The 14418-nt window shown below is 45.7% G+C and overlaps 1 protein-coding gene across 1 annotated transcript in view; it reads right to left on the bottom strand.

Moving 5' to 3' along the window:
* Positions 1-14418, bottom strand: part of GCH1 (GTP cyclohydrolase 1) — a 319640-nt gene that overhangs the window by 127060 nt on the left and 178162 nt on the right. The window lies entirely within an intron of this gene.

Raw genomic sequence — 14418 nt, 5'->3', positions numbered from 1 at the left:
CCATTAGCTATAATCCGCTGCCCTGAGCAGCTGCACCTGGTGGTGGCGCGGAAGTGCTACGTGAGAAGTCTGAAACTCACAAGCCCCATCAAGCCGTATGCTCCGAATCTGCCATTACTGGGGACGCCCTGGGAAGACGGCGCGCTTACGGAGGCGGCATTGAGCAGTTGGGTACAGGATGAATTAGATGGGTCCCACGTGGTGCATTGGATCGCGCAGGCCCTACACACGCATACACAGTTTTCCTCACAGTGCTTGCAAGACAAATGGACTGAAGACAGGGGACGGGACTGGACCGACAAAGAATGGGCGGTGGTACTAGCCGGGGCACTTAACATCCTGCGCAATTCCCGCTTCAAAATCATACAATATTATATCATACACCATGCATACTTATCCCCAGATAAGATAAACTGCTATTTTGGACTCGCCACAACGGCATGCCCCAGGTGTGGACTGGTGGATGCAGGTTTTTTGCGGATATATGATGTTACAACGCGGACTTTTACTCCGCATACTGTTACAACGCGGTTTTTACAACGCGGGTCATGTAACAACGCATGTATTTACAACGCATTTTTTTACAACGCAGGTACCTTTACAACGCAGACCATTACAACGTAAGTATTGGTAAGTATATATAAATAAGAATAATATAATAGTAACTTAATTTTAAAAGTATAATTTAATGTAATTTTAAATAATTTAATTTCCGTAAATTAATTTAAATTTAAATTAATGTTACTTTATTTTTACCCTGTACCCCTGTACCCCAAAAACTCAAAACTGACCCTAAACCCCAAATAAAATGCAAATTAATTTAATTTAATTTATTTGCTATTAAATAATTTAAATTAAAATTAAATATAATTTATTTTTACCCTGTACCCCAAAAACTTAAAACTGACCCTGAACCCTAAAAATACCCCTTTACCCTAAAACCAAAAACTGACCCTGAACCCTAAAAATACCCCTTTACCCTAAAACCCAAAACTGACCCTGAACCCTAAAAATACCCCTTTACCCTAAAACCCAAAACTGACCCTGAACCCTAAAAATACCCCTTTACCCTAAAACCTAAAACTGACCCTGAACCCTAAAAATACCCCTTTACCCTAAAACCCAAAACTGACCCTGAACCCTAAAAATACCCCTTTACCCTAAAACCCAAAACTGACCCTGAACCCTAAAAATACCCCTTTACCCTAAAACCCAAAACTGACCCTGAACCCTAAAAATACCCCTTTACCCTAAAACCCAAAACTGACCCTGAACCCTAAAAATACCCCTTTACCCTAAAACCCAAAACTGACCCTGAACCCTAAAAATACCCCTTTACCCTAAAACCCAAAACTGACCCTGAACCCTAAAAATACCCCTTTACCCTAAAACCCAAAACTGACCCTGAACCCTAAAAATACCCCTTTACCCTAAAACCCAAAACTGACCCTGAACACTAAAAATACCCCTTTACCCTAAAACCCAAAACTGACCCTGAACCCTAAAAATACCCCTTTACCCTAAAACCCAAAACTGACCCTGAACCCTAAAAATACCCCTTTACCCTAAAACCCAAAACTGACCCTGAACCCTAAAAATACCCCTTTACCCTAAAACCCAAAACTGACCCTGAACCCTAAAAATACCCCTTTACACTAAAACCCAAAACTGACCCTGAACCCTAAAAATACCCCTTTACCCTAAAACCCCAAACTGACCCTGAACCCTAAAAATACCCCTTTACCCTAAAACCCAAAACTGACCCTGAACCCTAAAAATACCCCTTTACCCTAAAACCCAAAACTGACCCTAACCCCTAAAAATACCCCTTAACCCCAAACATATAACATTTAAAATATAACTATATACTTACCAATACTTACGTTGTAATGGTATGCGTTGTAAAGGTACCTGCGTTGTAAAAAAATGCGTTGTAAAAACATGAGTTGTAACAGTATCCGCGTTGTAATGGATGCGTTGTAACAGTAGTGCGTTGTAAAAAATGCGTTGTAACAAGTAAACACCGTTTTTTGCACATGCTCTGGTCTTGCCCTTCTCTACACGACTACTGGAAGGCAGTATCGACCACCCTAACGGCAGGTGAGGGAGGAGGTTTACCACACACGTGGGAGGCTTGTCTACTGGGTCTTTATAAGCGGACAAAGCAGACGAAAGTCCCGGCCAGATTTTGGGACCTTGGCTTAATAACAGCGAAAAGACTTATCACTAAGCGCTGGAAGAATGGCGAGCCTCCCCAGGCAATACACTGGCGTAACTCCTTTAATAATTGGGCAAGAGCGGAGAGTGTAGCCTTACACAGGGAAGAAACAGCGGGGCTCCGCATGTATCCCATAGCCCAGGCCTGGGATGACACTTTGGCTGCTTTTTTACCCGGCGTGTCTGCAAGGAGGTATTACTTAGACACACTCACCTTCGGTCACTGCTCCGGCAGTAACGTCAGAGCCGGAGGCTGACCAGTGCGGCGATCCTGTGTTTACACCTCCATGGGAAGGCAGACTCTGTCGGAACGCACCCAATGGGCGCAACTGCACTGTCCCGAGGGATGCGACCTCCGCGGCACTGGAGAGGAAGCCGTGGCTGCCCCCTTTCGCTCCTTAGCGCCCCCTCTGCGGGCCCCCCCTTTCCCCCTCCCCATCCCCCTCTGACTACACGCTTCTCTCCCCTGCCTCCTCTGGGTCAAGAACTTTACTGAACCCCCCCCCCCCCCCCCTCTGCAACCATTGCACACCGCACCAGACGACTCACATTGCTGACGGAGCAACACACGTACCCACCCTTGCCCGTGTTACGTCCCATTTGATTTGACTTTATTTAGTTTTCAGTTCCTATTTTAACAAGTTCTTGTTCAACGTTTATTACCATGAGTATAAGGTATTGAATACTGATTGACCTGCGGATCCCTTTGGGCCCCACCCAGAGACCACAAAGGCGGATCTGAGTATGCTGACACTGCAACCCCCAGGGATGAGCGCGCTTCTTTTGGGAACGGAGCAGGAGGCACACCTTAGAAATAGGGACATTGACGAATGATACACATGACCTGACATACCGAAACACTCAGACTGTCCTGACCTCCTCTTCCATAATGCACCTTCCAACCGGGATGGCACCCATTAGCCGGGATGTACCTTGGTCTGCTGGAAGTACTCCTAATTGTCTTCAAGTGGCTCCAATTATTCCTGGACTGTTCGTTTATTGACACAGGTGCCCCAACCCGGATGTTTGATTTGCTGGACACATGAGGAAAAACCTGGTACTTTAGCGAACTGTTGTTGATTATGTATATCCTTGTACAGCTATGTCTGACATTCTTGCCATATTCTTTCCTTTTATTATGTATAAGGGACGGATACGGAAAAACAAGTTTATCCTGTAACAACCGCTGTTTTATTTTTAATGTAATCTCATATAAGAAATGCAATAAAAGATATTCAAACAAAAAAAATCAAAGGAAATCGATGAATGCCAGTATCGTGTAGGGTAAAAAGCAGAAGATGGGCCATATCAGTTGTGATAGTAGGCAGCGAACTCAGAAGCAATGGTCCACAGCATCTGCTGCAACACTGACAGCTATGCCCCCTGCTGCTGAGCCAGTAGCTAGCCTTATTCCTGGATCGTAGCTCCTATTTAGAGGAGACATCCAAATACCCCTCCCCGAATCTATCAGCAGGTGCCTTAATAATTCAAAGCCTTCCAAGATTCAGACCACCAGGTCATTGACCATTGGGTTGTTTTGCACTTCAAAGTCCATGGCCCAGAACAAAGGTCTCTGACTCACAGCCCCTTTTTTGTGCTTGGTTATAAATCCCATCCTAATGCCCCTCAGTACTGGATTAAGAACATCCCACTGGATTAGGTGGGTTGGTGAAAACCACCTTAAGTTGACATTAGTGCTCTTCCCTTCACTCAGGGCTTCTATCAAGTTGTGCCTAATGTGCCATCAAACCCCGAGTCTCTATGTGGCCTGCGGAAGACCAGCGACACTGCCTAATACTAATTCAATGAGAGAATGATCAGACAACCCCCATGCATGGATATTGGTACTGCCCACCATGAGCAGGCCCATAATGTGCATAAGGCAATAGTCGGTACAGAAGAAGGATTTGTGTGCGACTGGAGAGAATATAATTTTCCTGTCAATTCAGACAACCTAGCATCAAGTGTCACCCAGAGCTTAGAAAGAGTTTAGAAAGTTCTCCAGAAGTTCTATGCCAGTACTGCGTGTCTGTGAGGGTCTCTGTCTATCTCAGGACCCATCAACCACCCTGTTAAAAACACCCCCAACAATTATCTGACCCAGCGGCACCTGTACCTTAAGAAAGTCCATTAGCTGGAGGACACCAGCCAACAGTGGTAGAGGGGCATACATATTCAGGATAGTTATGTTCAATATGTAATGTTTTGATGGTTATCACCCCCCTCTCCACAAGCATTCATGCCAAGTATTTCTGATCCGGAAGGAGGTGTGCTGTCTCACTTATACTGCGACCCCTCTACACCTCTTCTTAAAGTCACATGCAAGACTTTTTTAAAGCATGTCGCCCTAAGAATTTGCAATTGTTGCCTAACAAATGTGCTTTTATTAGCAATAAGATTTGTACGGACTAACTTTTCGCTGATTTCTGAACAAACTCCCTCCAAATCCAGCTGAATTCAGTACAAACTACTTCTTAATCCTACCATTTAGCCAGTGGCATTCTAAAATAAGATCTAGACTTGCTACTAGAGACTTCAGTAATGGTCAACTATGCAGGAACATTTGCCAAGTGTACATTGTGAATACTGGAATGCAAAAAAAGATGAACTAGAACAAAAAATAACAAACACAGAAACTACAACATATCAAAGCATATCAACCCACTCCCACCCTCATACTTCTAGAACTGACAGACCTGTCTTCAAACCTCTGGTATCAACTCCTGCCCCTGGACAAAAAGCAAGTCAGCACATCCATCCCTCCCAGCAGCCACAGTCGGTAGTGGGAGAACCTGCCGGGCTGTGACGTGGGGAGGGGGAGGGACAGGGTGGAGGGTAGTAAACTATGCATTACGGAAGTTTACAGGTAAGTAAACATTTAAATAAATAAAACAAATTTAGGTGCGCGCACTACATCGCATTTGGGGATGCAGTGCACGCAACAACATTTGTTTTATTTATTTATATGTTTACTTACCTGTAAACCTCCGTAATCCATAGTTTACTACCCCCCACCCAGCGCCTCCCCACGTCACCGCCCGGCAGGTACTCCCACTACCGACCGCGGCTGCCTCCCAGGACCCCACAACCTCAATCATAAAGAAAATGCAACATAAGACAAAATACCCAGCAAATAAGAGCTGGAGTTGGCATGTGGGCTCAAGACAAATTGCCCACATACTGTTTGTCTGGGGTGCCACATGAAGGTTTAGTGCAGTCTCTGCTGCTATATATACAGCCACGTGGTTAATGTTTAGCAAAGCGAATAGTATCCTTTAGACCTTGTAAAAGCATAGTACAGAAGGAGGAAACTACTGGTGGGCCCATCATTCTCCTGAATGACATGTAGAAAGTTCTTAGTGTCTGCCATTCAAAGTTTCCAGAGTGGTATACTTGTAACTTTTCAAATTTGAAGTGAGGAGGGTAAGAGCAGATTTGGTGAGTACTTGTAAACGTGATGTGGCATAGCCATTCTTGGGTAAGATTGCTACAGGAGTCCAATCAGATACTACCATCCCTACCAATGTCTGGTCATCAGTGGACCAAAGCCGTAGCACAAGTGACTCTGGTATAATCGAAGCAATTTCGAAGAACACTTCGCGGTCACTTGAAATTTAAGTGTCAAGGCTGTGTCTCAAGTTTACAACTCAACAGCTGCAAGTAATGCCTCGTGGCAAACAGCACACTTTCATCTGGACTCAATCTAGAGGGTCTCATCTCCAGAACAGCACTTAACATACATTGGCACTGGGCTACTGAGAGATACACAGATGATGCACAGCGGGGGAAGGCAACGTAGCTCACCACAGCAATGGGCAACACAGCTCCTTCCCCATTGCTCACTCAAAGCTTGACACTCTTGCTCAATCCCTCTTGTTCAGCTATGTCTTTCTCCATGCAGCTCTAATAATTAATTAATAATAATAATTCCACATTTTTAGAGCGCAAACGTATCACCCTTGAGATTATCCAGGCACTGGGGGGCCGTCGGGAGATTAAATGAGCGATTGCCCAGAGTCACATGATGCTGAGCTGAGCTGCCGCCGGGGATCAAACAGTGAGCCCTGCGCTCCGGAGTCCGCCATTCTGGCTGCTGCACCACAACTCTCCCATTGCTTAGCTGCAAGGTGCATTTCTAGGTGCCCCTTCATTGTGGTGAAGCCTGCAGCACCTACATCTCGTCAATGATGGCCCTTTCCTTCAAACCCCCTCAACATTACTCCCAAGAAGAGTGCAGCATAAATTCAGATCATGTTCTTGCACTATGAAGGGGCTGGTTGGACAAAAGCACCAGTCTGGAACTCAGAAATCTTCCCCTGCTGTGAGCCACCTGGCACCTGTCAGTGAGAAACCCCTGGAGCATTGATCTGGAGATGCTATCACATATTTACACAAGAGTTGTAGACTTAAAATGGATATTTCCTAGCCTGCCGTGTTGTGGGCTTTCTGGTTTCCTGGGAGTGGCTTTCAACCCTGACCTAGCTACTCAGCCACCCATTGCGCTATTGAGCTGGGAAAGTGGAGATCGGCGTTTCCTGACAGGTGGTTGAAAAAAGGAGCCTAGCTTCCCACATAAGCTAAAACATCTTTGCACACCTCTGGGAAAGAATAGAACAGGAAGGCATAAGTCTGTCATTCCATTTCAAAGGGGCCTCTGACTACCTTCTTTCTTTCACTGTCTGGAGCCTTCCTTACTTAATGTCTACTACCCCTCCTTGGGGTACATGCAACCAACCAGGACTCTCCTGCCATCTCTGTCCAGGACTTTTCTTTCAATCTGACTCTGGTTTTAACCCACCTCCATGCAGTCAACCTTGAGGCTTGGAGCCAGGTGCTTCTTGTCCTTCCTTTTTTTTCCTTTTCCCTTGATGGTTCCATGTGAGGGCTTGCCTGGTGGTGTTTGATGGAGGCTTGTGAAGGGTGTGACCTATACAGCCCCAGCATCTTTCATGATTTCTTTATGAACAGGGACTTGGTCTGCTGCCATAGATCGTTGTTGTTGATGCTGTTTGGGCACCGGGTTTCGGGGGATTTTCCTCAGACAGGTGTTGATAAAGGTCCGGACTTTGCTGGTGGTAGTCACTGTTGTCCTACAAGTTGCTGCTCCATACAGAATGGCTGATTTTACGTTGGTGTTAAAAAGCCTGATCTTGGTTTGCAGGGTTAGGTCCTTGAAACTGCATTTCTTCTTTAGCTGAATGAAGGCAGCTCTTGCTTTGCTGATTCTTGCCTAGACATTGTCATCTCATCATGTCGTTGCTGCCCTGCTTGTCTATGACACTTCCCAGGTAGGTGAAGGCCTCAACCTCTTCCAGTGCATCACCTGCCAGTATGATTGGAGCTGTGCTGGCTGTTTTAGCCTTTAGGATCTTGGTTTTTCCGCTGTGGATGTTGAGGCCAAGTTGTGCTGATGTGGATGCCACTTTGTTAGTCTTCTCTTGAATCTGCAGAGGGGTGTTGGAGAGTAGGGCCAGGTCATCCGTAAATTCGAGGTTGTCGTGCTGCATCCAGGTGTCCACTGGATCCCATTTCTTTTTGTTGCTGTGGATGTCTTCAATATATAGTCTTTGGCAAACAGGAAGACAAAAGGCAAGAGCAAACAACCCAGGCAGACTTCATAACTCGCTTTGAAGGCTTCTAGGAGTTGTCCTCCATGGACTATCTTGTAGGTCATTCCCTCGTAAAAGTTCCTGATGAGTTTTTCAAGTTTATCTGATAAATACTAGTGGTAAAGGAGTTTACAAAAGGTATCTATATCTATTCTGTTGAATTCCTTCTCATAGTTGATGAAGGTGGCATTGAGGGAGGAGTCCCATTCCATCGACTGATCAATGATGATGCGCAAACCCCCTCAACATTACTCCTGAGAAGATTGAAGCATAACTTCAGATTATGTTCTTGCCCTATGAAGGGGTTGATTGGACAAAAGCACCTGTAACTCAGAAAACTTCCCCTGGTCTGTGCAGGATCCATCTTTGCAAAGTGATCCCTCTGTAGTTTGCATAGTTACACAGGTCACTTTTTCTTCCAGTCTGATAGCACCTTTTCCTCTTCCCAGATCCATCCACACACGTAGTAGACCATGTCTACTGATGTTTCAATGTCTGCCTTCAGTGCCTTTGCAGAAATGTTGTCAGGTCCTGCTGCCTTCCCATTTCTCAGATGTTTGAATGGCTTTCCATATTTCTTCTTTAGTTGGTCTGCTGAAGTCGATTGGCAAGTTCTTGTCAGCTGGTTGTATGTCTGGTGAAGACTGCGGCACGGACTGGTTCAGCTGTTCTTCAAAGTGCTCCGCCCATCTTTGTTGTTGGCCTGCATTACCCATGATTGTCTTCCCAGCTTTGTCTACAATCACTGGAGCTTAACCTTCTTCAAAGTTCCTCATGAAAGTTACACAGCCTTCCTCTAATCTATCTCCACTTTGTGGCTGGGTCTCTCCAAAATGGATCTCTGTATCCCTGCAACCACACTCAATCATGAACACACTCAATGGTCCATATGGATGGGGCCAAGTAGTTGGGTAAAAGGGACATGCAGAACCCTGCCTTTAGCAGGAGATGCATGTTGGCCACTTTCCCCCTATAAGTAACATGAAAAGGGCCTTTTTCCACAACTATGAATACCTGGTGCCATTGCCAGTTTTTCCCAGTCATGTGAAAGGGCAATAATCACTACCAGATGAAAGAAGTGTGCAGCTCCTACACCCATCCAAACCAAGACAGCCCAGCACTGGGTCTCTGTCCAGTTTTGAAGGCCCGTACTGTACACACGATTGTTGTGTGCGCTGAGGTAAAAGTTACACAAATGTTTAGAAACTGGATCTGCGAACTTAAGGCCCTGGGGCAATATCCTTTGAGCTGCGCAGGGGACATTCCCGCCACAACAGGCCCGGCAAAGGTTGCTGGTTCAGTGGTGTTAAGCCAGTGCAAAGGATGAGGAGGCTAGAGAAGGAGCTTCAAATGACCATGAAGACGCGGTCAGAGGGTGGGAAGGCTCTCGCCCACTGATCTCAGTCCGCTCATAGAGGCTGGAGAAGGATCTTAAAACTCGAGCGAGGAGCGTCTGCATTTGGATGTTCCAAGGTCTAGGAGGCACACAGCCAAGCCCAAGGAAAAGCCTTCTCCATTATTCCATGCGGAAGCTTCTAGAAAGTTTCTACAGATAAAGAAAGGTATGCGAACTGGTTCAGCTTCCATGCTGGAGCAAGAAGTGTATGGCTCATTTTATAAGGGTGCTACAATTTGGTACTCCGATTTAAGTATTTAGTTATAAGTCAAAGGGCTTTTTACCACGGGGCTTGATGTAGCTCCAACAATGGTCCACCATAATAATAAAACAAAATAAGAATGCAACAAAAAAAGACTACATCAAAACATAGAAGAAATGGGGGTAGGGGTAATAATGAGAGAAACAAACGTTGGACGCGTAAAATATAACATTTCGAAAGGGGAAGGGGAGTGCATAACATTTCATTGCTGACATTTTATTTTTTTAACTAACTGCATAAACCAGGGACACGCACAGGAGAAATAATTGAATCGGCTGCATTCATTTATGCCCCTCGGTCAGGAATTCTGCACGCCTCATCGTATCTGCAAACTGCCATCTGCTGCTCGCATGGACAAAACCATCACAGAAGATTTTTTAATTTCCTGCCTTTTCCGAGCACTGGCGTCGTAACCATGGAAACACGCACGTGCGACATTTCCGTTCTAAAAACCCTTCAGCGCACAAAACTTAAAATAAGAATTGCGTGAGGAGTCCAAATTAGAAAGGTCTGCGAACAATGCCCGGCTGGGGTTTCCACTGAACATGGGCTCCCGTTAAATGTTAGTAATAAAGTGTTTTTAAACAGAACTGATGTGATATTTACACAAATGAACCCGTTAACCGTGCGGAAAAAAACATTAAATGAAAGGTTCTGTTTTGTGGATGCAACAATTAGCCCACGTCACTCTCTATGCTCGCTTCTTATTCGATGGCTTACCACCCTCTTCCTGCGCTTGTCCTGCCCCTGAAGCATGGCCCATTTACCAACCTTCTAATTGGCTTATTTGTACCTTTCCTCTGCTCACATTTAGGAAAAGCTTTTTCTCTTTTTCCTTAAGCACACATAAAGAGTGCATGCATTTTATTTCCCTTTCTTTAGTGCCGTTTACCCCCCAATAACCCTTCCTAGTTGCTTTCCTTTAGATCCTCGCTCCTTTGTTGCTCCTCTACCCCTTGTGGACCTTGAAATAAAGGATTTAATTTGACCTTTTTTCAGGGCCTGGCAGTTGCCATTTGATGTGGTCGGTGTTTGCAGAAATAACATTTTATGTTTTTTATATTTACTAATCTAAGTGAAGTCCACCATCTTGAATCAGTAAATAAAAAGTAAATACATAAAATATATGCCTACATCATTAAGTGACGCACCCGTGTCCGTACAGAATGATGCAGTCACCAGTATTGGCCTCACCTTTAGTTCTCTTGCTTTATGTTTACCTATGCAAACATGCATTGACAAAGCCTATACTGCCAATGCTTGTTATTTATTTCTAATTCCTCTTGAATAGCCAGAGTGAGGCATAGTGAATTTCTGTCTGTGTCTAAATTACTTTATTCCACAGACCTTCAAATACACAGATTAATACATGTGTGCCTTCAACATGAAAACAGAAATACAAGCGTGTATTTTTTTCAGTAGCTTTTACATACTGGTGGAATCAAGAAAATATAAAATGCTCTTCTGGAAAGTAAGAATCGATGAATACCCCATAGTGTTTCAGATAAAAGGGTGCTCCATGTTGCTTATTCAATACATTAATACATTATGCTACTGGTCCTAAAGTTATCCTCATGAAAATGAAGCATCAGTTTCCATACATAGGCTCACTTTCTACCAAATCTGTTAAACAAATGTGCTTTTTGAAATGGGCTGTTAAATTCTGGCTGAAGCATTTATGCATATTACCCACTTCATACTTGCCTTAGCTGTGCTAGGCTAGAGTCTAGTTCCTTATTACCCGCACTCACTGTTCCTAATGATTTCTTAAAAGTGACTTTAGAAGTACTAGACCAGACCATCTCCGGACTGTTGACTACGAATAGACTGTTGACCCTACTGGATGATTCACAAGATTTAACAGGTGCGTCCTAAATGCCTCTGTTTCTAATAATAGAAACATGTTGCAAGTATTTTTGTGCTGTTCCCCCCCCCCTTTTGCCTCAATGAGATGACACTCTCTGTGGCCCTATAGTTCATGAACAAATCAGTAAATTACTCTTTGAATAGTGGAATGTATGATCAACTGGGGCTTATTCGCCTTTTACATGCCTTTCTCATGAATCATTAGTAACCCTGGGCGAAGCACTACGCTACGCTCGCGGAGTTTGCGAAGTTTGCGCAACTTCGCACTACGCGCGCTGCACGTAGCACAGTGCGAACACGCGTAGTGCAGCGTAGCGTAGTGCAGCGCTCATTTTTTGCTTGTTCGCGTTCCTGAACGTCATGTTCGCGACCGCGAGCTAGCAAAATGACATCCCGGCGAGATTCTCAACGCAGGGAGGTAAGGTTTCTCATTGTGAGTGGTTGCGCATGCTCGCGACCGCTCTCAATGAGAAATTACCAGTTCGCGTTGAGAAAGCTGCAGCTCGAGTAATAATCTACTCGAGCAGCAGAAAACGACAGCTCGCACTGTGCAAGATGCCATTTTCAATGATTGCACAGTGCCGGATGCTTGTCCGCACTGTGCAATCATTGAAAACACATCTTGCACAGTGCGAACATGCTACTACGCAGCTCGCGTAGTGCTACGTGAAGTTCACGTAGTGCGAAGTGCACTCCGCGTAGCTTCGCGTAGCGCTACTTCGTGAACTACGCCCACCCTTAATCATTAGGAGACTACGGAAATCTATGAGCAGTCCGAAAACGGTGTCTGATACATCGCGATACAGCGAGCGCTGATACTCTCTGAATACATATATGTGGTGACTACAGGCTGAAGTCCTTTAATATTTTCAGTAAGCTATTGTTTCAAGATGAACTCTTCTTGAGAACGGGTAGCCCCTTCCTGTTCTCTCTAACCACTCCTCTTTGGTTTTTTTCCTTGTTTTTCCCTCTTCTTTTTCTCCCTTCTCTCTCTCTACTATTCCTGTCATCAAGCACTGTGCTTACAATCGGACCCACTGTACGAACAGATTTTGACTATGATTGGTGCCAAATTACATATTGAATGAATCTGCTATTGTTAGAACTAAGTAGCTACGAAGAATCCAATTGTAAATCCATTCCAATCAATGGAATCTTTTTTTTTTATTTTTTTTATTTTTGAAAACCTTTATTTGTAAACAAGGTGCACACAGCTATTCAGCCGAACATCCCGGAGGCACGGCAGCAGGATTAGAGACCAGAACTGTTACAGCACACACAACGTTGCACAGGATGAGTGAGGTTAATTTTAAATTTTACAACAGGATATTTACAGTTAGAAGGAATGAATTACAATATAATAACAAAAAGAGCAGAAAACGAGAAAGGAAGGTGGGATCAGTCACAGAATCTAGATCATATATTTATCGGTATCTTGAAGGGGGGGCCATCAATATACGCGTGCAATCAAACACTAAGCACATCCGGCCATCGCCCGTACATGGAGAGGCTTAATGAAAGACATTTATGGGCGAAACCCACGGTCAACGTCGAGAATTCAAATTCAGGTAATGTACTGCACCGATCCCAGAACCCAGAAGGAAGGAAAAAGAACAGAGAGTCCAGTTAAACTAATGAAGAAAAAGAAGGCCATAGAAACAAGAGAAGGAAAAACAATGATACCCCCCCCCCCCCCTCCAAAACCCAGCTCCCCTGCAAGTGGCTACGGCCTACCCCACTAGCAGCGTGCCTATCGCCCAGCATCCAAAAACCCGAAATATAGCGAGAAAAGGGAAGTATATAAAGATAGAAAAAGGAAGAAATAAGAGAAGGAAAAAAGACGGAGGAGGAGAAAAATCACATTTGCCCTCGGTCCCCTTACTCCCCCTGCGGCGCACAGTCCCAGTCCTAAATCTAGCAATCATATAAGCAGGTTATTGAAAATAAAGCCCAGGGAAGGCGTCCGACACCGCCCCACCACCCGTAAGCAACAAAATGGCGGATCCCCCGAACTGCACGCACCCCCAAAGTCGAGATCTACAGCAGTCTCACCCTTGACCCCTCCGAATGTTCACAATGAGTTCAGCCAACTGCACCAGAACATATCCAGGAAAAGTTCCCGCCAGTCTGTGGACCTGCATAAGGAGTCCGATCAAGCACCTCAGTCCGTCATGATCCGCCGCCGCCATGACACTTGCCGTCTTCCAGCCAAAGTACGACCATGTCGGTCTCAAACTCAGGGCAAAGTCAAAACAATCGAGTGATGTTCGCATCATCCGCCGGGTCGTATTAGCCATAGGTTCAGGAGAAGAGAAGACTACAAACACGTCAATGGACGGATGCGCCGATAATGGCAGGCGTCTCTCTGAGACAACAGGTCTACTAGTACATAGTGTTCCAGGCGATAATTGCGAGGTTTCGACATGAAGGGAGTCTTGTTTGGTAAGTACCGGGAATAGCGTAGACATAACATCCAGCTCAAGGGCACCAGGCAGGTCAGGGTCCTCGCACGATCGGGCAGTTTGGGTGACATTCGCGATCGTCTTCTGGAGGGTAGAGGCCATGAAGGATCGCACCTCCCTAATGGCGGCCATCACGGTCCTCAAAGACGGCTCTCCGTTACCCCGCACCGCCTCCACACGGTCAACTCCAGACATTTGACTGCACTTCGGGGCACCCGATTCCCCCGGGGACCGAAGTGCGTGTCGGGCAGGCGGGGATTGGAGGCTCACTTCCGAACTGTGACGGGGCCTCTCGGGCGGGGGCACCAGCCCGGCGAGGGGGCCAGCCGCCTGGAAGGGGACCCCCGACCTCTCAGCCACCTTCAGGATACGCACACCTCCGCAGTGTGTACAGGACCGCAGGCACCTCACCAATATAGGGATGGGAAACACTCCAGGTTAGTCATCCGGACCACGTCCGTGGCACCCAACCGCTGCTGCTGCCCAGTAACCCGGCTGGGTCAGTAATCGAGGTCCCGGCTTACAGGCAACTGTGGGCCAAGATCTTTCACACGGCACAGCTCCGCCAATCCGGGTGGGAAAGTTCTCGGGACCACACCGCCAGTG

Source organism: Lissotriton vulgaris, chromosome 9 (assembly GCF_964263255.1).
Source record: "Lissotriton vulgaris chromosome 9, aLisVul1.2, whole genome shotgun sequence".
Classification (NCBI taxonomy): domain Eukaryota; kingdom Metazoa; phylum Chordata; class Amphibia; order Caudata; family Salamandridae; genus Lissotriton; species Lissotriton vulgaris.
Note: the sequence above shows the minus strand (reverse complement) of the source record. Positions and strands in the feature narration are given on the sequence as shown.